Source organism: Castor canadensis, chromosome 16 (assembly GCF_047511655.1).
Source record: "Castor canadensis chromosome 16, mCasCan1.hap1v2, whole genome shotgun sequence".
In the NCBI taxonomy this organism is placed as follows: Eukaryota; Metazoa; Chordata; class Mammalia; order Rodentia; family Castoridae; genus Castor; species Castor canadensis.
In genome coordinates, this window is record NC_133401.1 from 65,960,402 (window position 1) to 65,982,052 (window position 21,651).

General features: G+C 41.5%; 1 protein-coding gene, 1 long non-coding RNA gene and 1 pseudogene across 17 annotated transcripts in view; 1 reads left to right on the top strand and 2 right to left on the bottom strand.

Annotated features, from left to right (window-relative positions):
- Positions 1-19,172, bottom strand: part of LOC109677854 (melanoma inhibitory activity protein 2-like) — a 79,140-nt gene extending 59,968 nt beyond the window's left edge. For 7 of the 15 annotated variants that reach the window (XM_074057425.1, XM_074057424.1, XM_074057423.1 and 4 more), the window contains exons 1-4: positions 18,992-19,128; positions 15,437-15,563; positions 14,832-14,935; positions 6,303-6,453 (exon numbers count right to left, since the gene is read on the bottom strand). The gene's annotated coding sequence lies outside the window, so the exon portion shown is untranslated. Of the gene's footprint in view, positions 1-385; positions 957-6,302; positions 6,454-9,569; positions 11,642-14,831; positions 14,936-15,436; positions 15,564-18,641; positions 18,799-18,991 lie in introns of those variants that run through there. The other 8 variants (XM_074057435.1, XM_074057434.1, XM_074057433.1 and 5 more) reach the window with 6 other exon arrangements.
- LOC141418391 (U6atac minor spliceosomal RNA) lies at positions 1,178-1,294 on the bottom strand (annotated as a pseudogene).
- Positions 19,145-21,651, top strand: part of LOC141417960 (uncharacterized) — a 66,666-nt gene continuing 64,159 nt past the window's right edge. The window contains exon 1 of one of the 2 annotated variants that reach the window (XR_012442558.1): positions 19,145-19,797. This is a non-coding gene — a long non-coding RNA (uncharacterized lncRNA). The remainder of the gene's footprint in view (positions 19,798-21,651) is intronic. The other variant, XR_012442557.1, reaches the window with a different exon arrangement.

The following is a 21,651-nucleotide window of genomic DNA, read 5'->3' on the forward strand; positions in this document are numbered from 1 at the left end:
GCTGCTTAAATCCCAAGAGATCCAAATTAACTTCTAATCCTAACTATTATTTCAAAAGCAAATGCAATCCTATGTAACACTATGTAATGCTGTAGCGTGAACAAATGATGTCAGTGAGGTCCAAATAACATCTGGAATTAGTTAATAGTAGTACAGCAATCGATTTGAATTTACTGGATTTCACAAGAGTATCATGCTTTTGTAATTTACTTCACTTTATGTCGATGTATTTATTTGAGATAGGCTCTCACTATGTAGTCCAGGACGGCCTGAACCTCACCATCCTCCTCCCTTGGCACCAAGCCAGCTGAAAACATTTTAAAATTTTCTATTCTTTCTTTGTTTTGACACGGGGCTGCCTGTGTTGCCTAGGCTGGTCTCAAACCTGTGGGTCAGGTGATCCTCTCGCCTCACTTCCCGAGGAGGTGGATGATGGTGTGGACCAAACCTGTGGGTCAGGTGATCCTCTCGCCTCACTTCCCAAGGAGGTGGGCGAGGGTGTGGACTATCACACACATCCAGGTAAAATGGTGGGGGTGAGAACTTTCGGCATTGTTATTTGTAACTGACCTGTAAATCTAAATTCCAAATGAGGGGAGAAGAGGAGGAAGGGAGAGAGAATGACGTGTTAACACTGTTTCTCTCAGAAAGTATTAGGAGTGCTTTACTTGTCTCTCATTTTTTTTAGTGGTGCTGAACTGAGGGCATCCTACTTGCTAAGCTGGCCCTCCACTACCCAGCCACATCTCCAGCCTCCTCTCTTCCTGACAGTTACGATATTATAGACACAAAATCAACAACATTAAAATTCCATGTCAACTTGCTATGCTGCTGTTTTTTAATGGGAGGAAAAAAGTAAGACTGAGCCAGGTATGGTGGCATGGGCCTGTACTCCTAGCACTCAGGGGCCGAGGAGGATTTAGAGTTCAAGGCCAGCCTGGGATGCACAGTTAGACCTTGTATCAAAAAAAAAAAAAACAAAAAACAGAGAGAGAGAGAGAGAGAGAGAGAGAGAGAGGGAAATGTAAGTTTAGTTCATTGAACTTATCAAATAAGTAAGATTAGTTATTTTGTAATACAAATTAATCATGTTAAGAACAGTTTTCATTTGTAAAAATTACCTCCTGTTTCTCCTTTACGTGATGGTTAATCTTAACTGTCAACTCTTTAAATTTTTAACCATGGTTAGATGCCATGAAGTAGGCGGCAATGTCTTCACCATGTGCATGTTGTCAGGCCCGAGGGCCCTTCCATCCTTGTCAAGGGAGTGCTAACCTCTCCTGTCATACAACACGTTAAATGTCACCTTGACTGGATTGAGAAGCACACAGGAGACCAGTGAACACACCTCTGGGACATCTGAGATGGTGTTTGCAGAGACGATTACATCATGAGCACTCTGGATGGATTAAAACTCCCTAATTCATTCATAGTTTGGTGCCATTACTGAGAGAGGTGAAGGTGGGAGGTGGGGCCTGGTTGGAGGAAGAAGGTCCCTGGGGTGTCCTTGAAGGGAATATCTTGCCCTGGCTGGTTCCTGTGTTCCTTTTCTCTGCTCCTGGCTGCATGATGGGAACTGCTCTGATCCACAACACCTCCCCACCATGATGGACTGACACCTCTGAAACGGTGAGGTAGAATAAATCTTTCTTCCCTTAGGTGATTTTTGTCAGGTATTTTGTCAGAGATGATAAAAATAATGAATACAAAAGATATCTTAAATTTTTAAAAAATTTTGAAAGATTTTAACCAAAACATTACTCTCCATCTCTATATATACTAACTTGAGCACAACTGTAAAAAGATTATGATTTAACATTTTTATGCTTTAACTTTAACAAATATGACAATAAGTAATATGACTTTAATAAATTTCCTATCAAAAGCAAAATATTACAATCAGATAAATATTTTCTCTTTACTTCAAAGACAGCATTACATTGAACATGGACCTAGGGTACTCAGATGTCATTTCACTCTTACCATACATTTTCCAGATCAATTTGTTTAAATAAATAGGTTGTTCTGGTCAACTTGACATTTTCTTTATTTCTTACATCTGTTCTAGAGACTTGACTTAGGAAACTAAATAAAGGTACTGTTTTTAGGAGCTTCCCTGAACCAGCATTTCTCTACATATAACTAGCAAAAAGATAAAAATATAAAGCTTTAGATAACAAACAAACCTCTTCTCAACTCAGCACTGGAATGAGTATGATTACGCTTAGAAAACATCAAGAAAAAGCCACTAAAAAAAGAAATCCATCTTTCCTCATCTGAGAGATTGTCAATTCTATACAAATTGGGATGGGTTGTGAGCATAACGTGAACCAAGGGCTGGGTTTTCACTTGACACAGCAAAATGTGTTCTTCTAGATACACGTTTGTCCAGTGTGGAATGATTTCTGTAATGAAAAACAAACCCCATTCCCTCCAAAAGAAGACATTTAAAAAGTACAGAATTTTGTAAATGTCAGACAGAATTTCCAAATTTACTGTGAACTACTGTTTTAAAAAATATTCTAAGAAGTCATATACGTGTATTAACTTGTGTCTACAGCGTCACCAAAAAGTCTGGAGCAGTTAATGAACTGACCATGGCAAAGCTATCTTATACGTTTCCTCATCATAAAATAGGTCTACTATCTACCATGACATACAGTGACAGTGATGTAACAATCTAAGCAGTATCACAGGAAGGACGTCAGTACGTATCAGATGACAAAGGCACACATGACGGGCTATTACCACTAAGTGTTCTACCAATGCTGCATGATAATGAGTGGTGGCTGTTTCTGTTTCTCCCACACGTAGAGAAATTAAACAATATATCAAAGCTTGCAAATCAACGATGAAAAGCAGTAATACAAATGATGACTGCTAAGTAAAAGAAAGTTCATAAGCAAGAGTGACATTTAACTGGTGTATTAGCTTCATGGAGAATGATGAAGTTTTGAGTAAAGTTCCAAGTATTCCAGTGGATGGAAAGGGGTAAAAGAGGCAGAGAACAGGAATGAAAAGGGCACTGACTAAAAGAGGATGAGAAAGCCCTAGGGGAAGCACAATTTATGAGGGAGAAGAGAGCACTGCTGATGTGTCATAGTGACAGCACCTCAGCTTTAACCTCCACTCTGACCAACATGGACCTGTCACGTGTCCTGGCGGTGCCCTCGCTGGGTCACTGTCCTCAGAACCAGCTGGGCTTTTGATGCCCCAGGAGCACCTGCACTTGTGCAGCCGCCTACTTCCCAGGGCTGCAGAGCAGCAGTGCTGTGGGGACAGGGCCTGGGCACTGAACTTCCTGTGTCCTGTTACATACTCTCTGCCTGACGAAACCAACTGTCTTCCTTTCTCTGTTTTTGCTTTTCCTTCCTTTTTTTACACCCTTCCTTTTCTCTCCTTTCTTCCTTCATTCCCTCCTCCCTCCCTCCTTCTCTCCTTCCTGCCCACCTTCCTGCCTTCCTTCCTTGTACTGGGTTTGAACTCAGTGTCTTGCCCTTACTAAGTAGGTGCTTTACCACTTGAGCTACACCACCAGTCCTTTTGTACTATTTTGCCCCAGCTGGCCTTGGCAGCAATCCTCCTAACTATGCCTCATGCATAGCTGGGATCACAGGGGTGCACAATCATGCCCAGCTTGTGTGTTGAGAAGGGATCTCACCAACTTTTTCCCAGCTAGCCTCAAATCTTATCTTCCTGATATCTGCCTCTGCCTTTTATTATAGGCATGCACCACCATGACTCAGCCTGCCCAACTAAACTTTCTCTGGTCCTATCTGTGCCCTTTCTTATAAAATCCAGTTTTAGCAAGAACCCCCACCCTCAATATCTGATCACTCTCTACAACTCATCAGGTTCATCATTCTCCATCATCACCCAGCTGATGTCTAATTACCCTGGAATATCTTCATAAGAATCTTGTTAGCAAGAATCCCCTTTACTCTTTTTTTTTTTCTGTTCCTTTGAGACAATGTCTCAATAGGTATCCCAGGCTGGTCTTGAACTCACAATCATCCTGCCTCAGCAGACCAAATGCTGGCATCACACGGGTGTGCCAATAGGCCTTGGTAATCTTCATGGTACCTATTAGTAATTTTCTATCCATCAACCCCACCTTACTCTTTCTAAAATTCCCAACTACCCATGATGCATTCAGAGCTGCATGTAGTCTCTCCTACTGTGCTTCCAACAAGTGTCATTGAATGAAAAAACAAAAAGCTGTATGATTTTTGAAATTAGTACGTGGACAGTCACTAAGAAGGAGGCAAGTACTACGGGAAATGAAAGAAGCAAAGCTCCAAGTACACATTAAAAAATATTTAATGAGTGTCTATTATGGTTTTTTTGGATTTTTGTTTATTGTTTTGGCAGTACTATGGTTTGAACTTAGGCCTTTGCACTCTACCACTTGAGCCACAACCCCAGCCATGAATGTCTATTATGCAGGGAACTGTTTAGGTGCTGGAACAAAGTAGTGAATGAAAAAAGATAAAAGCCCTATGGTTATATCAGATTACATTCTATACAAGGAGAAGAAAATAATAAATAAGCAAAATACCTGGTCAGTAATATGTGCTTCAGAAAAAACCTAGGATCGAAGAGTCAGACATGTCAGGGTGTTGTAGGGAAGGGAGGGATGAAGTGGTGCATGTTAAATAGAAATAGACAGGAAACCTGAGAAGGAAGACAAATATGACAAAAAATCAAAACAATAACAAAAAAAAACCCTGAAGTAGAGGAAGGAGCTCATATTTATAACTTCTGTGCACTTATATTCCAAAATGGAAATATGTACCTTGAAACTAGAGCTGTGAATTCAAAAGCCTTTCCTATGAGGGGAGAGCAGGTTGCCCACAGCATCTAGAAGAGATTACACACACCAGACAAGCAGATCTTGGAAATACAGAAAAACACAAGAAATGAACAAGATCTAGAGCAGCCCTGATCAGTACTTTTGATAAAAAGCACTGTTATCAAGAGCTTGTAGATAAACTGTTATGAGAAGATTACTTGAAGTCTGTAAGCTTGGACATTAAATGCTAGACACTGGATAAATAAGCCTATTCCATGATCCCAGAGTTCTCTCTATTTTTGGGAGATGAGGTAGAGACACAGAGCAGTTAGGGAAACACGTAAATTACATGCCTGTAATCCCAGTGCTTAGGAGGTATATAGCATGACCCTGTCTCAAAACAAAAGAACCAAATGAAAAACACTATGAACCAAGCTAAAACTAAACTGAGGCTCCATGAAAGAAAATTTTTCCTATAGGAAACTCAGAAAAGGGGTACCTATTTCTGTGAAAGGCACACTGAAATGTGAAGGAAATCAATCTTATGAAAGGCTTTCCTGAGGGAGAAAGGATGTAAGAACCAAACTGATGTTAAACTCTGCACTTGAAAACGGGACAAGAGAATCAAAATGACAACTAGATCTGAGATGGAAATAAATAGATAAAGACCCAAATAAGTTTCTCCTAGCACACAAGATTTGGGAAGGCTGTGAACATGTGTGTGGTAGTAAACTAGTTTTTAATCTCAAATTCCATGACATTGAGTCATGAGGAAAGGTCAGAGAATCTACAGACATTAAACAATGAAATTGGTGAGATGACGAGAAAGCCATTTTAAATCAACATTATAAATTGGCAAGCAAGACATCAAAATTGGGGCCTTACAGCTCTAGAATATGCAATAGTCCAGCAAGACTGTAAGTTAAAAATGTATCCAAAAGAACTACCCCAGTGAAGAAATACCATCTATTTTAATGCCATGGAATATGGCTTTTTTCATGACCTCTATATACTTTAGAAGTTCCAAAGTTCCCTGTTGCAAAATCTAAGATATTTACTAACTTGCCAAGTAGTTAATACTACCACTAAGAAAAGACAAAATCAAAACCAACTACCTCTTCAAGTTAGGGCGTAAAGATAAAGAGAATTAATGGTAAAAAAGAATACTTCCCATGATGGCACAATGACCACTGCCAAGAGCAGAGCCCATAGACTTGCTAGTGAAAACGTCACCCCTACAGCGTAGATGCATGTACAGGGTAGATAACATCCCCCTTCAGACACGTTCTGTTCACCTCTCATTGTATTATGTCATGGCAATTTCCAGGCAGGTGATAAGAGTTCTTTGAACTGACCCCAATGACACTCTGAACGAGAAAAGCACTCAGTGCTTCCCTACAGTGACCAGGGGCGACTTTCAACTTTCCCACTTCCCAGGTCTTCAAACGTTCTTCCTTTTGGAAGAGGCTTATCTTCTACTCTGAGCTACACTCCCAGTATGTTTTCTCACCTTCTTGATGATGTTATTTTTGTTTGCTTTCTTGAGACAGGGTCTCACTGCGTAGGCCATGTTGTCATTGAACATGTGATCTTCCTGTCTCCACCTTCTGAGTGCTGGGACTTCAGAGGTACACCGCCACACCTGGCTTCTTGATGATGTTCTGTAAAGCACAAACCTCTTTAATTTTGAAGAAGTCCAATTTATATACTTTTTTCCTTTTGTCATCAATACTTTTGATGCTTCATCTAAGAGTCCAAGATTCACTCCTATGCTTTCTCCTAACACTTCCAAACTTTTAGTCTCACAATAGGCTCCATGAGCCACTTTCAGTAACTATTAATTTTTTCTGTAGTGCTAAGTATTAAACCCATGGCCTCATGCAAGGTAGGCAAGTGCTGAACCTTTGAGCTAAACCACCAGCCTGAGTTAAATATATAAAATTCATCATCTTAACTATTTTGAACATACAATTCAGTGGCATTTGATGTATCACAATGCTGTGAATCCATCATCATTATTTATTTTCAGAACCTGTTCATCATCCCATACAGAAACTCTGTACCCACTCACAATTCCCTACTTCCCTTTCCCTCCAGCTCCTAGTACTCTCCATCTTCTTTTCTGTTTCTATGAATCTGCCTATTCTAGATATGTCATGTAAGCAGAACCACAGATATATTTCTCCATTTGTGTCAGGTTTATTTCACTTAGCAAAATCTTTAGGCTTCATCCATGTTGTATCATGAATCAGAATTTCATTTTTCCTTGAGGCTGAAAAATATTCTATTATATGTTTATACCACATTTATTTATTCATTCACTTGCTGATGGCTACTTGGGGTGCTTCCAACCTTTTGACTATTCTGAATAATGTTGCTATGAATGATGTACAATGATTTGTCTGAGTCTCTGCTTTAATTCTTTCAGGTATAAAATAAGAAGTGGAATTGTGAAATCATATGCTAATTTTATGACAACTCTGAGGAACTACCAAATTGTTTTCCATAGAAGCTGTACCATTTTCCACACTGACCATCAATTTATGGGGGTTGTGATGTTGCCATACCTTGCAACATTTGTTGTTTTGCATTTTGTAAAAACTAGCCATCCTTCTGATGGATGGGAAGTTAACTGATGAGTTTTTAGATAGTTTGATTTTTTTTTTTTAGAAATATGCAAGCAATTAGTATTTTATTCTATGATGGATTCCACATTGTTACAACAAAATGAAAAATGAGAAGACATGGTCTACATTAACAGAGGTGAAATGTATAAACATACTTAAGTTACAACTCACAGCAGAAAGTATAGCTATTTCTTACTATAGTTTGAGAAAAATTTTTTTTTGTCACAAACAATACATAGAAGGATTTTTGTTTTGTTTTTGGTGCTGAGGACTGAAGTCAGAGCCTCTAGGATGCAAGGCAAGCAGTCAACCACTGAGCTACATCCCAGCTCTCATTGTGATTTTTATTTACATTTTCCTAATGATTAAAGATGTTGAGCATTTTTCATGTCCTTATTGTCCATTTGTATATCTTTTACAGAAAAATGTCTAGTCCAGTCCTCTACTCAGTATTCAATCATATTATTTGTTGTTTTTGAGGCATAGTTCTTTATGTGTTGTGCATACTAAATTCCATATTAGATATATCATTTGGAAAATTTTCTCCCATTCTGTGAGCTAATCTTTTCACTCCCTGGACAGTGTTCTCTGATGTACAAAACTTGTTCTGTTTTTCTTTTGCAGTACTGGGGATGGACCCCAAGGCTTTGTGTATGCTAGGCATGGGCTCTAATACTGAGCTACATCTCGAGCCACAAAAGGTTGCTGTCTTTTAGGAACCTGGGATGAAACCCAGGGCCACACATGCTAGGCAAACTGTTGTAGCACAAGAACTTTATTTTTAGTTAGGCCTCACTAACTTTGCCCTGGCTGGTCTCAAACTCATAACTTCCTGCTTCTGCTTCCTACGTGGCTAGGATGACAGTCATCCATCATCACACCTTATGCACAAAAGGTTTAAGATTGATGCTGGGTGCTGGTGGCTCACGCCTGTAATCCTAGCTACTCAGGAGACAGAGATCAGGAGGATTGGGGTTTGAAGCCAGCCCGGGCTATCTCGAAAATATCCATCATAAAAAAGGACTGGTAGAGTGGCTCAAGGCGTAGGCCCTGAGTTCAAGCTCCAGTACTGCAAAAAAAAACAAAAAAGTTTTTGAGATTGATAAAATCTAAGTAGGTATCTTTCTCCTCTACTGCCTGTGCTTTCGGTGTCATCTCTAAGACGTCATGACAAATTTCCCCTATGTTTTATATTTTTAGCTCTTAAGTTTTATCTTTAATCCATTTTTAATTTTCTTTAAAAGGTACAAGACATTCACTCTTTTGCATGTCTAGTTTTCCATAATTATTTGTTGAAAAAGACCATCATTTTCCCCATGAATGGTCTTGGCACTGCTGTCAAAAATCAATTGAAGAATGTGAGGAGAAAACCAATCAATTCGTCACATGTATTAGGTTCATTTCTAAGTTTACTATACAACTTTGGGGTCTCCATGCACATCCTCAAATGCCAATATTGTTGTCTTTCCTTTTGTGGCATTGGGATTAAAACCCAGGGTCCCCCTTTTTATTTTGGTGACATTAGGGTTTAAACTCAGGGCCTTATGCTTGCTAGCCAGGTGCTCTACTGCACTCTAGGCTTTGTACTTGCAAGGCAGATCCTATACCACCTCAGAAATGCCTCCAGGTCTTCTGGCACTGGTTACTTTAGAAATAGGGTCTGTATCTGGTCTGGACTGCTATCATCCTATTTAGGGTTCCCACTGTTGCTTGGATGACAAGTGTGTGCCACTGAGCCCAGCTATAGGTTGAGATGTGGTCTGGCAAACTATCTTCCAGGGCTAATCTTCCACATAGCTAGGATTAAAGGCATGAACCACTGGTGCCAAGCTGAACACAGAGTTCTGTTCTTGCTTGGCAAGCACGCTACACCCCCAGCCCTCAACACACTTCTCAAATGAATCAGGAGGAAAAAGAATCATAAACTTAATCTGAACTCTAACATTAACTTGTTTTGTTTCCTCTTTTCAAAAGAGAAAGACTGGGCCAAAGGAATCTTACAACTCCAACAATCTAATGACTTTGTAGTCAAGACTTTCCTTCACAGAATAAGCACATACCATACACCGCTGATTTATCAAATGGTCATGAACTATTTCTAAAATGGAAAATTCCTAAGGCAGTTTAATAAATGTAAGTATAAAACATACACTTTCAATGTCTGAAACTATTAGCATCTGTGTTTGGGAGAGACCTTCTTGAAGACTGTACAAATGAATTCTGTGTCAAATGTTATGAAGCCATGAAATGTCTGCTAAGCTTACATCTAATTCGGTATTATGGAAAGTAGCCCAGCACAAACGAATCTTAAACCAGCCAACATTCCCCTATCATGAAAACATATCCTCCCCAAGGAAAAACACCGCACATAAGCAAAATAGTCAATGAAAGAAAGCAATAATAAAGAAATTCAGAAACTATTACTTCTATATAACATAAAGTTGTATATATTTAGGAAGTAGCATGTAAAAATACTAGAAATATGTACAAAACTTTGCAGGCAATTTGAAGTGATGTTTAAAGAATGCATCAAGAACTAGGGATATAACTCAGTGGTAAAGCACTTGTCTGGCATGAGCAAGCCCATGGGTTCAATTCCCAACACCATGAACAAAAACTATCACACACTGTCTCTAAAATGAAACATGAATTCAGGTACTGCATCTTTTAAAAACTGTGCACAAACCTTTTTATATCATTTAAAGCATTTCCTTAAGGACAACAAAGATAACCAAAAGCATCTGTTTCGAAAAACACAAATGTGAAACCATAGTAGCTTTTCATCTTATTGATCTTGCTTAGGTGAATTAATGGGCCAGCTCATTAACACACAACCCCTATGCACAATCTACAACATGAGAAATACAAGTGATGGCAGGAATGAGGATGCCTTATTCCCAAGGTGAGGGAGCCATTCCACTTGTGATGAGGTTTGGTCTACACATTCTTCTGTACTTCCTCACAATGAAAGGTCACACTAGTTTTCATCCGGTAAAATAAGAGTCTCACCAATATTTAAACAGAGTTATTTTAAGAGACTGGAAGAGTTGTAACAACCAAATGCAATATGTGCACACTATTTGAAACTTTATTTCAAGGGGCTGGTAAAGTGATTTTTTTTTTAAGAAAACTAGGACCCAAAGAATTAACTGGGTATTAAATATGATGGAATTACTGTTACTGTTTTCTGACGTAATTTTGAAGTTAGGGTTAAAAGTCTTGAAGCATTTATAGGTAAAGTGATATGATAGCTGAGATTTGCTTTAAAATACTCAGGTTGGGCAAAGGAGAGTGAGATGAAGAAAAACAGCAAAATGCAGGCCACCTGTCACTCGTATAGAATCCTAGATACTTGGGAGACTGACATAGGATCACTGTTTGAGCCTGAAGAAATAGGTTGAGAGACACTATTCCAAAATAACCAGAGCAAAATGCACTGGATGTGCGGCTCAAGAGGTAGAGCATTTGCCTTGCAATCTCAAAGCTTTGAATGCAAACATCAGTTCCACTCATAAATCAAACAAACAAAAGCAGCAGAATGCTGAAGATGGAGGATAAGCACCTGGAATTCATTCATTATTCTGCTATTTACCTCAGGCTTCACAATAAAGTTTCCAACTAAAGGAGGCCTAAGATTTCACTGATGTAAGTGAAATTTTAGAACATACAGCTTTGTTTGTACTTTTAAACTTGCCATTTATTTTGCAAACACTTAGTTTCACAGATTGTCTGACAAACCCTAGCAAACTGAATTCAAGGATCCGGTTTCAACTGCATCACGAGACACATCAAATATGAAGAGGTACGTTAGAGGTTATGGTGGTTCCAAATGAACAAAGACAAAGAACCTCATTAAATACATTTAACAGGACTGAATTTAAACTTACTTTCTGGGTCCGCAGACAGCAAAACCATAAAAGAAGCATTATTTACAGATTGAGTGGAGGTAACATGTAAGATATCTTCCACTGTTTACATAATTAAAAGAAAAATGAGTCCATGCCTGCCATAACTAAAAAGAGTGTTTTCTCTAGGACCGGAAAGGGTGGAAATATGAGAAGGGTTCCTGGAAGTATTGGCAAGGTTCAATTTCTGACCTAGGCAGTACTAACAAAGGTGTTTCTTTTTTTTTTTTCCTTTTACCTTATTGGCACATATCTTTTTTTTATTCCTTTATTCATATGTGAATACATTGTTTGGGCCATTTCTCCCCCCTGCCCCTTCCCTCTCCCCCCCCACACCCCTTCACTTCCAGGCAGAACCTGTTCTGCCCTTTTCTCTAATTTTGTAGAAGAGAAGACATAAGCAATAATAAGAGAGACATAGTGTTTTTGCTAGCTGAGATAAGAATATCTTCTATACAGAGAGATTCCTACCATTGCTTCTATGCACAAGTGTATTACAACCCAAACTGATTCATCTCCACCTGACCTCTTTATTACTTTCTGGTCACCTTCCCATATTGACCTCTGTCATTTTAAGGTTACTGTATTAGCTCCTCTGCAGTGGGGACATCAAACACTTTCAAGTTTTGGGTTTCCTACCTATCCCCATACCTCCCATATGTGCTCTCCCCTTAGCGTGTGACCCAAGTCCAACAACATTACTGCATTTGCCCTAGATCTAAAGTCCGCATATGAGGGAGAACATACGATTTTTGGTCTTCTGAGCCTGGCTAACCTCACTCAGGATGATGTTCTCCAGTTCCATCCATTTACTAGAGAATAATAAGGTTTCATTCTTCTTCATGGCTGAGTAAAACTCCATTGTGAATAGCGCTGCAATAAATGTGGGTGTGCAGGTGCCTCTGGAGTAACCTGATTTGCATTCCTTTGGGTATATCCCCAGGAGTGGGATTGCTGGATCATATGGCAGATATACATTTAGATTTTTAAGCAGCCTCCATATTGTTTTCCAGAGCGGTTGCACTAGCTTGCATTCCCACCAGCAGTGTACAAGGGTTCCTTTTCAAAGGTGTTTCTTTATAATTTAATGATAACCTACATATTTGTGTTTTACTGACTTTTCTATATGAACGTTATATTTCACAACTTAGGGAAAACATTTTTCTGTGACAAATCAAGTGAGCCCTAAAAATGTGAGATGCTATTTCATAAACTTCTTTTATGAAGATTTGCTTTCAACTCAATAAGAAGCACATACCTCTTGCCAAATTCATAATGTACCTGTACCTCAAGAGGTAAGCCAGCAGGGTGGAGGATGGCTCAAGTAGTAGAGCACCTGCAGTGTGGGGTCTTCATTCAAACCCCAGTACCACAAAAGAACAAAAAAAAAAAGAGGTGAGCTCAGAAGGAGCAAAAGCCTTTGTAACAACGAACTCCCCAAATTTCAGGGCAGCTGTTCAAAGCTACAAGATGAATGGAGCTCAGGAAGCCATTTCAGCAGCACAGACGCTTGTGCTCTTCTGCCTTTAGTTCCACAGAGAGACAGCTACACTGCAGAAAACCATGACCAACCTCTTAAGGGCCATAAAATGTTGTCTCCATTACAACTTTGTGGTGAAAGAGACCGAGCCCTCACAAGTTCCACAGTACCAGGAACTGCCTATAGACAATACCAGAAAATTACACTAACATACTAAGCTCTTAAAGGTTGGCATTAAGTCCTACCTTCAAGTCCCCTTTTCCCTAGAGGCAGTGATGGCACAGTGAAAGAGTAACCATATCAACAGGCCTGGGTTTTATACAAGTATTACCACTTACATAGAGGTGTTTGTTGAGTCACTCAACCAACATTTGTCTTCACATCTGTAAAATGAGATTAACAGTGTTTCTCTGGATGACCTCTCTCTTAGTGTCATCACAATTATCATTATTATTATTACTACTTGCAGTATGGAGGCCTGAATTCAGGGCATATACCTTGAGTCATTCCACCAGCCCTTTTTTTGTGATGGGTTGTTTTCAAGATAGGGTCTTGAGAACTAGTTGCCTGGGCTGGCTTTGTACTGTGATCCTCCTGATCTCGCCTCCCGAGTAGCTAGGATTACAGCGTGAGCCACCAGTGCCTGGCTTGTTAGTGTTATTTGTAATGATAAAAAATGTACGTGCTGTCTGAAACTTAAAGACCTAAACAATAGGCATAAATCTTATCATTTTTTGAGACCAGGTCTTGCTGTGCAGCCCAGCCTAGCCTTGAACTTGAGATCCTCCTGCCTCAGCCTCCTGAGTGGTATATTTCAGGTGTGTGTCATCACACCTAGCTCAATAAAAATCATTTTAAAAAATATGGTTCTATCCAGGTGCTGTATTTAAAAACGCATACCATCATTAACTTGGTAACAAGTTACACTTCTACCTCCTCTGGTCAGGAAACCTGCCAAAAGGGTTGATATGGGTCCTGCATGAAGAACATCTCACAATTGTACTGAAGGTAACCACAGGCAACTGCTGAAAAAACAGACCAAAGTTTTTCAAGGCAATGATCATCACTTTGAAAAGGGAAACATTAATCTATTCTTCCAGGTAACTACTGGAGCATTATAATTTAGGAGAAAAAAGCATTCCGATTGTCAGGCCAAAAGACTATAAACTATATTGCTGAAATGCATTGATTTTAAACCCTACTTTTCTTTTCCAGGATCATTCACATTAAAATTTTCCTTTTTATTTTCTCATTAAGCACTCATAAAACCAAGATTTAGATATACATCCAAATCAACTTTTTTTTTTTTTTTAGTGAAACGGTCTCGCTGTGTTGCCCAGGCTGGCCTGAAACTTGAGATCCTCCTGTCTCAGCCTCCCAAGGGAGACGGCATCCTAAAACAGTAATGAATGAAAGTATTACAAAGGTTTTGATATTATGGGAAGGGGCCTACACTGTTCTCACAAAACAACTATTACAGAAATAATTCTATTTAAAGTTGATACAGACTAAAACTTCTAAAATCTTCCTAATGAAAATCAGTAAGGGGCTGAGGGCATAGTATAGTGGAGAACACTTGCCTAACATGAATGAAACCCTGAAATCGATCTCTAACACCACTCACTACCACTGCCACCACCTCCACAAGGTATCAATAAATGCAATAAAACCCCATTACCAAAAGAAGATTTGCTTTTCAAACTGTCAAGGATTATATAATGCTCTATTTAAATTCCTCAAATATTTCCAGTCATCCATGGGACAGCTCAACTCTCTTAGAACTGCACTGAAGCTCTTATGATGTGACCCTTACAGAGTCTTCAATCTCATTTCCTTTCTGGTCTCTTTTCCTGCACATCCCCTGAGCTTCAGCCAGAATGAATTACTTGCAATCCCTTAAATACACCACGTTTCCTGACTGCAGGCACGCACTCCCACTCTCACCTCTCCATCACTTCTTGAGCACTGACAATCTGAAGAAGTTTCCCAACCAACATGCTAAGCTGCACACTCTTAGCCAGACTCACCACCAAGAGCAGAGTCTCCAAGCCTTTCTTTCTCTGCCTTCCAGTGATCTTCTCCTTGTTGCAACAGGGAGATCACCTTGGGTTCGGTAAATGGAAGTCCTACTCTTAGAAAAATAAGCAAATAAAACACTTAAAAACCAGAAAGACTAAGAGAAATAAGTTACAGAGATCACATGTGTCCTACAAAGTCTAAAATATTTTCTACCTGGCCTTTTACAGAAAAAGTTTGCTGACTTCTTGAAAAGGCAAGTGGGAAAGGGAAGTCCAGAGGCTCAATGCAGTCCTCTGCTGAGAGATGAACAAACAAACCACAGAACAATTGCTGTTAGGACAGTTTTCTCTGAACCATGAAGAAACTTCTAATGTGGAATCATATAGAGGGACAAGGATGACTATCAATACCACCTCCTCCATTTCTGTACACATGTCAATTCCACATGTCTATAAGCTGTATGCTTTCAATATTTATTTACAGAGATCTGACTGATATAAACCTAAGGCAACACTCAGTAAAAATCTTACAATGACCCACAGCTTTTCTTCAGGGAAGAAGGTGCTGAGACCTCCCCATTTCTGAATTCTGTATCTACAGGGAATTTCCTTACCCAGTGCGGCCAGGTGACTGTAGTTCTCCAGTATCATTTCTCAGTAAAAGCTTCTCTGAGAAGGATCCAGCTTTCTTCACTCACCCTGAGTAATGCATGCAGCCATGTCCTCAAACATTATTGACACCTGCAAGGACAAACCATTCCAGCTCACCCAGAACCAACCATCACACAGTAGGGGAGGTGGATAGGGTACCATGAAATGCTACTCATGACATTCAAGGTGCTGAAAGGTCCAGGTCATTTGTTTAATGAATATTTGACCAATGACAAATACACATCGAGCAGCATAAATATGAAACAGCTGTTATAGTTTGGATTTGGAGTGTCCCCCAAAGTTCTGTGTATTAAAGGCTTGGTCCCCAGCCTGGCACTACTGAGCCTGGGTGGTGCTAGAACCTTTAGAAGGTGGTACCAAGTGGAAGGAAGTTAGGGGTGTGCCCATAAGGAAGATAGAGACCTAGCTACTTTTGTTCCTGCATGTTGCTTCCTGGCCACCTTAAGGTGAGCAGCTTGATCTGCTGCACACCATCTGCCATGATGCACTGCCTTGGCACAGGCCAAAAGCAATAGGGCCAAACAACCCTGGACCGAAATCATGAACCAAAATAAACATTGCCTCCTAAGTCGATTATCTCAGGTATTTTGTCACAGTAATGGAAGGTAAACTAATACACTGGCCTAGTGTTAGCCACTATGACATATCTCTAGGTAGTAAGGCAACTAGTGTGTTAATTACAATAATCCTTCTAATAAAGATTTGATAATAAATATTAAAAGGCTTAGGAATGTGTGTATTCTTTAACCCACCAATTATTGTATTTGTATGGTAACCAACAACGTATAAAATTGTATGCACAAGAATATTTATTATGTAGCAGTGAAAAAATGGAAGTCATCTAGTCACTGGTGAAGACTAGTTTGAATAAATCAAGACACTGTTTCCTCAAGCTTGAGGACAGTAATTATGAACATTAAAATAGAAATTGAATGCTCATATTTTGAGTATAATCTATTTAGTCTTCACCATAATCCTGTGAAGAAGGTATTACTGTGATCTATAGTTGCACAAGAAAAAACAAAGTTACACAGAAGATTAGAACTCCGCCCAAGTCACACAGCTGGCTCAGTTTTTGAGGTTTCAGCTCATGACTGGTAGGCCCTGTTGCTTCTGGGCCTATAGTGCAGAGCACAAAATAGTGGGCGTGTGAGTAGAGGGGGTCTTTTCACTTCAAGGCTGGGAAGCTAAAGAAGACAAGGCCAACATCCCCTTCAAGGACATACTCCCCAGTGCCCTGACTTCCAGCTTCTTTCCACTTGGCCCCACCAACTTCCTGTAGTGCCATGGGCTCAAGACCAAGCCTTTAACACACTGGCCTTTGGGGAGATTTAAGATCCAACCATAGCAGGGACACTGCCATGCTGTCGTGAGAAAGAGCAGTAACAAATACAAAGTCCTCAGTGCATGCTGGAGACTCACTAAACATTCCGCGTCAGTGTTAGATGAAGAAGAGTAGAGAAAGGACAAGTATTTTCTGGGTCCCAGAAACTCTGTAAAAGAGTTTCTGTTTTTGTAGTTGTTTGTCTTTTGCTGGGAATCAAACTCAGGGCCTTATACAAGCTAGCACATACCCGACCACTGAGCCACACTTCCAGCCCTTAGCAGTTAGGATGAAATCAGTATTATTAACACAGTATCCTTCAACCATGGCTGAATGGTCACTATGGGCCTGGCCATGAGCTAAACACTTTCCATGCACTAACTCATGTCATTCCCTCATCTACCCTAGAAGATAGCACTGATTTTATAGGTGAAGAAACTGATGCACAAAGGGATAGAGTTATTTCCCCAAAGCTCACAAACAGCAACAGAAGAGAGGAGTTAAAAACATCTGTCTGACTTAAGAGCCCCACTTCCTAACCGCTGTGTGCACTGCTTCTCTGCCATAGATGATCATGGAACGCTCCTGTAGCTTACTCTTTATTCCCGGAATAAGAGACCTCTCCTATTGGATCCCCTGCTGTCCTAGGCCCACTCATCTTAATGGGGGAGAGGTTCCCTACAATTCCAACATAAAGATGAAAATGGCAGGCCATTCATTTTTCCCGAGAGTGGCAGAGGCAAAGCATATGATCCATAATGTCCACTGGGAGAAAAAACTAAAAACTAGGGGCTGAGAAATCTGGGAGAGGCATCATGAGGATGCTCAGGAGGAAAGAGAAAAAAAAGCATTCTTGCCAGGGACAGGGAGTAACATGGAGGAGACAAACTGGCAGGGCCAGGGAGGAGTTTTCCCAGGTGTGCATGTTTGTCTGTCCATAGTGATAAAAAGGCACCTGGCATCTTGCTTGTCAAATTAGTAATGATGACACAGATTGAGATTAGTGAACAAAAGTGAACCCTAGAGATGGGAATATCCCCTACACAATCCACCACCCACGAGGGTGGACCAACTCCTGCTCTGTAAAAAGTGGCCTCCAAATCCTGATGGAGGTTGTATTGGGTAGAGAACTTCAGTTAAGTTGGGAAAAACTCCATCTCCATTCACTAAGAACCGAGATGGCAATGAGCTCACATGAGATTGTGCTTCCCTTTGCTCAGGAGCCATGTCCTCTATCTGAGCTCTTCCCCAAGGACGGCTGCAGTGTCCCTCAGAGGCTGGATCGGAGAGAAGAAAAGGGACCAGGAGAAAGTCCTTTTTGCTTTAGGCCCTTCAGAATCAGCAGCTGTCAAATCCTTTTCATCACCACAGAATGACCCCAGGGGTCTTCAGAGAGGGAAGTCAGAAGGAGCTGGGAGTGGACAGGACCAGGGAAGGGCTGGGACCATGGTGGCCCAGGGCCCGGGCCCCACTCTTCTTGGCTCAGGGAATCTCCAGGATCAAGACTAGGAAGAGACCCTGGACTCCATCACTGACCCTCGCCCCATGCCAGGCACCTTCTTACACTGCTTGGCCCCACATTATTGATCCGCATACTGAGGGCAGAGTGGGGCCACCTGCCCCCACTGGCACAATCAATGAGTAGCGGCTCTAGTCTCACTGTCTTCCCCTGCGACAGTCTTCCTCAGCCTCAGCTGCGCCTACTCAATTTCTCTGCCTCCTGCAAATGAATCCATTTCCAGAGTTTTCAAGAAAACCCTTCCAGAAACGGGGAACGGTGGCTTCCCCATGCCCGGCGGGGCCCGGCCACAGAAAAGGAAGACCTGGTTCTGGTTCTGGTCCTGGCTCTGGCGTGGGGGGCGGGCGCCTGGCTCCCCGGGGAGGACCGCGTTTCCCACGCGTGACCGCGGCCGCGGCCGCTCCAAGCCGGCAGCGCGGGCAGGGAACGCGCCGGGACGGAGCTCAGGAGGCCGGAGGCTGCGCTGGGGCGAACGGGGACCGAGCGCCGACCGCACACGTCCAGGCGGCGTCGCGGCCGGCCGGCGGGGCAGTCGAGAGCCCGCGGGGCCACCGCGCCTGCAAACGCCTCTCAGCTGGTCCCGGCCGCTTCCCCGCCCGCATCCTCCCGAGGCCCGCGCCCGCCTCCCGCAATCCCCGCCCCTCCACAGCTCACCTCCCCGGGCTCCGCCGCCGCGATCCGCAAAGGCGAGGCTCCGGAGCCGTGCCACCCGACAGCCGCATAGCTTCGTACTTCACCAGCGGGACATAGGGCCACGAACCCGCGCCAGGACCAGCGCTTGGCCCCGTGAAAGCACACGAAGAGCGGGGTCGCGCGGCCGCTAGTTCTTCTGGGAAATGTGGTCCGGGTGAGGACCAATGCCTTCTGGGACATGTAGTTTCCCGCGTTCGTCTGCCGGGGGCGGGGCCGATCGCTTTGGCTGCTGCTGCGTGGCCCCTGGATCATTCCTGAGTTCTCACAGGTCCCGCCTCAGCTGTGGAGCCCTGGGTTCCAGTCACTGAAGGCAGGTTGGCCTAGGTCTGTGTCATCGCTGCATGCTCAGGTGACTGAAGGTGAGGCCAGCAGATGGTGACTCAGGGTAGACTCCCGTCCCCTGCAGTTATCATCAAAGGGCTGTTGAGCACCTACTAGGTGCAGGCATCATGGAAATCCGTTCGAAATAAGTTAACCGACAAAACGAACACCATTGCTCTAGGTGGAGTAGACAGGAAGTCACAGAGATAATTGCACAGCACTTCAGAGGATCCCTGTTACCGGGAAAAGCAAAGGAAGCGCAGAATTGGGGTTTCTGGGGACAATTTGGGAATGTGAGCTGGGTGGCCTGTCCGGTGAGAAGGAGCAAAGGTTCCCAGTCGGGGCCTGGGGAGGCGCATTCCAGGTACTGGGAACCAACAGACAATTTATTCTTAAGTAAATACTTTGTTACAAGAAAAACAGAAGGCTCGCCAAATACCAAAGAGGTAAGAGAAAAATGCTCTCGGTGCCATTAAGCAGAAAATTAGTGATGTCGTTTGATTAACTCCTTGTAACAGACCTTTGAGTTCTACATTAATCTCAAAGTCAGTCACTGTCGCTCTCATTTTAGCATAAGAGAATATTACAGATAGAACTTGTCACCTATCTTGTTTTGACCTCACTGAGAAATATGCCTTGGACACTGGAATTTGCCAGTTAATATTCTCTCAGTAGTGTTTCTGATAGCTTCAGTGTATTTACTACATTTAGAAGTATTTAATACAATATTCAATACATATTACTAACCCCCTTGTGCTATTTATTTATATTATTTTCAGATTCTTTTTTGCATTGTTAATATCCTTGACTTATATCTTTGAAGATTATTTTCTTAAACTCTTTGAACTTGAATTGCTGGATCAAGGGTTTGTAGAACTGTCACACATTTAAGTACACTGCCAGATTTTCTTCCTGAAAGATTTTACAATTTATGTTTTCATGAGCGCTTGCTGACATTATGTGCCTTGTGCTCCCACCCACTCTGTATTTTCTTTTATTGCTTTTATTTGATAGAGCAAATTTTGTTTGAACATGTAAATTTAAGTTATGTGAAATTTGTTTTAATAAAAATTTTATCTTGTATTTATATATAATTTTAGTTACTTGGAAAATTAAATGTGTTATATATTTCTTCATCATCTAGATACTTTCTGATTTTTTTTTACATATTATTGTACTAGGGGTGCACTGTCACATTTACAAAAGTTTTTACAATATCTTTGCTGTTTAATTGCCTATATAGGTGTCATGTTAGCTTTCCATCATTTTAGTAAATATTTAGGATAATTAGCTTATAAGAGAAAAGGTTTATCTTTAGGCCTCACAGTTTTAGATGTTCCTGTCTAGGACCAACTGTCCCCATTGCTTTTGGGCCTATGGCAAGGCAGCACAACATGGTGGAGAGCTTGCGATGGAAGAAGCTGCTCAAATTGTGCCTGGGATGTAAAAGAAAGAGACCTGGGTCCTTCTATCCTCTTCCCGCACCCACCCCCAATGATGGGAAGTCCTCCTGCTAGGCTCCATCCATTAAAATTGGCACCACCTTCCAATAGTGCCTGAAACTGGGGACCAGGTCGTTAACACAGGGGCCTTTGGAAGACATTCCAGATCCAAGCTTGTTATGGTTTGGATATAAAGAGTCCCTCTTCCAATAGGCTCATGTGTTGAAGGCTTGGTTCCTGGCTGGTGGCGCTATTTTGGGAGGTGGTGGAAACTTCAGGAGGTGGACATAGGTAAGGAAGTAGGTCACTGGGAGTGCATCATTGGGGCTGTACCTTGTCCTGGGTCCCTCTCTGTCTCTACTTCCTATCTGAGGTGAGCAACCTCTGCCATATGCTCTGCTTCACACAGACCCAGAATCAAAGGAGCCAGAGTCAGAGGTGGATGAAACCTCTGACACTAGGAGCCAAAACAAATGCTTCTTAAGTTGATTATGTCAACTGTTTTTTCACAGTGATGAAAATTCTAGCATAAAACTATAGTAGGTATATTGACCATTTCCTATTGAAATGTTCACATTTCTTTCTTTTATATAGATGAAGAAAGGATTTGGAGAACTCAGTATCATATATCCTCTGGATCTTTGGTTAATGTGTTTATTAAACTTTAATTTTTGAGATAATTTTTCATGCACATGCAGTTGTAAAAATAATCAGAAGTTCCTATGTATCCTTTGCCTAGGTTCCCCATGGTGATATGTTGCAAAGATGTTCTACAAAAGAACACATTGGGAGGTTGTTTCTTTTTTAATTTCTGGGACAGGGGTTTGTACTCAGGGCTTCACACTTGCAAAGCAGGTA